The sequence below is a fragment of the Balaenoptera ricei genome, chromosome 1, assembly GCF_028023285.1.
Source record: "Balaenoptera ricei isolate mBalRic1 chromosome 1, mBalRic1.hap2, whole genome shotgun sequence".
Classification (NCBI taxonomy): Eukaryota; Metazoa; Chordata; class Mammalia; order Artiodactyla; family Balaenopteridae; genus Balaenoptera; species Balaenoptera ricei.
The window spans coordinates 53311676-53313861 of record NC_082639.1 but is presented as its reverse complement, the minus strand read 5'-3'; the positions used below and the strand labels follow the sequence as shown (position 1 = coordinate 53313861).

At 44.7% G+C, this 2186-nt stretch overlaps 1 pseudogene; it reads right to left on the bottom strand.

Moving 5' to 3' along the window:
* Positions 1-1381: 1381 nt before the first annotated feature.
* On the bottom strand, positions 1382-1763 carry LOC132350043 (phosphatidylinositol N-acetylglucosaminyltransferase subunit P-like; annotated as a pseudogene).
* Between the last annotated feature and the right edge of the window lie 423 nt (positions 1764-2186).

The following is a 2186-nucleotide window of genomic DNA, read 5'->3' as shown; positions in this document are numbered from 1 at the left end:
CACCACCAACCAGTCAGAGAATTGTGCACAAGCTGATCATATACCCTGTGACTCCACTCCCTCACCTGCATTTAAAAATGCTTTCCTAGGGGCTTCCCTGGTGGCGCAGTGGTTGAGAGTCTGCCTGCCGGTGCGGGGGACGCAGGTTCGGGCCCTGGTCTGGGAGGGTCCCGCATGCCGCGGAGCGACTGGGCCCGTGAGCCACAATTGCTGAGCCTGCGCGTCTGGAGCCTGTGCTCCGCAGCAAGAGAGGCTGCGATGGTGAGAGGCCCGCGCACTGCGATGAAGAGTGGCCCCCACTTGCCGCAACTGGAGAAAGCCTTCACGCAGAAATGAAGACCCAGCACAGCCATAAATAAATAAATAAATAAATAAATAAATAAATAAATAAATAAAATATTAAAAAAAAAAAATGCTTTCCTAAAAAAAAAAAAAAGCTTTCCTGAAAGCCATTGGGAGTTCGGGTGTTTTGAGCACTAGCTGCCCTGGACTTCTTGCTTGGCACCCTGCACTTTCCTTCACCACAACCTGGTGTCAGTGGATTGGCTTTACTGCATTCAGGCGAGTTGACCCAAGTTTGATCGGTAACAGATCCCAATGTTTGTCACAGGGCCCAGCAGTAGGGGCAGGCACGCATCATGGCTTGGAGATAGATGAAACATGGCCAAAATTCAATTCACCAGTCACTCGATTTACTGCATGCAGTTAGCATGCAAGACACGTTAGTCAAAGTAGGGAAAATAGAAAAGGGGGTAAGGACCTCTCCAATGAAAAGCCTGGGCAGGAGACATCTCTGCAGGAGCAGTGGTCTCCAGTCCACAATGGGTCTCCCGACAAGTGGGAGTGGGAAGTGGCCCTCTGCTGAGAGAGGGCCTCTGGCAGCGTCCCTCTGCAACAGCTCTCAGCAGGTAGAGTCAGGTCCTCAGTGAGGCGTCTCATTTTAAGGAATAACATTTACCCCAGTGGAGGGGGCCTTGACTCATCAGTCGCTTCTTCTGTTCCAGTGACTTACGTCACCCATCAAACTTCTCTTCGTTTATCCCTCTAAGACATCCTCAGTCCTCCAGCAGACTTTTCAAGACAACAAATATGGAAGTTCACACTGGGACCACTGGGACTCCATTTTGAACAATTTTACATGTCTTAGCTTAAATCCTTCAAGTGTCACAGAAGATGAGTAGGGATCCTAACACAAAAGAAATCATATTATAACATCATTTATAACTAATATTTGAGAACAGTTATAATATTAATGGTACTTAATCTAAGAAGTTCAATTTACATTTTGTTTTACATCTCAATAAGAGAGACAGTCAAATTAACCATGGTCAAAATTATAAGGCCAAAAACTTATAACTGCTTAGTGTTCATATATCTACATTCAGTTTTTGTTGTAAATTTCCTCAGCTGTAGGAAAGAACATATGGTTCACTCCATTGATAGGAATTAGATCTTAATGCTGAGATGGCTTCTTCTTGGTATTTCTTCTGTGATTGTATGAATGGAGTTGAGTGGCGAGGTACTCATCATGTTAATTTAAAAAAGAGCACACAGCCAATTATTATAGTTATAAAGAGGTAGACAGGTAATGCATCTGCCCAGTATTTTTGAGGCCGAAAGGTTAAGCCTAAGAAGTTTAGCTGGTATTCAGGAATAAAAGCCTACATGAGCTATAGTATGATGTCAAATTGGAGGGTTAAAAAAAGAACAGAGCATTTATGAATTGCTCTTCCCAGCAACAGCCATGGTGAAGTTTCTACCATTTTCCCCGTGGCTTTGCATATTCTCAGTGTTGTGTCTGTGCAAGAGGGTGAGAGAGGAAAAACCCAAGGGAAAGACCATGGAGCCACAGACCCCCACCCACATGCTGTGGCTCCCACATAGTTTTAAGAGACTTAGTTTCCAGGGTCTCAGCTTCCATATGTATCTAAAGCTGATCTCCTTGAGAAGGTGACTGAGGTATGACCTTCCCCTCTCTCTTTCTCAATCTTTCTTTTCTCTCTTTGCAAAATGATTACTAGATTCATTATGGCGGCATTTCTGCCTGGCATAAAAATCTGGTTGAGGGTACCAGCTTCTAAGTAGGAATGCCTAAGAAGCCCAACCTGGAGGCTTCCATGAGAGATATTGAAAGAGGAGGTACTTCATCTCATCCAGGCAACAAGCCTCTCCATCCAACCATTGAT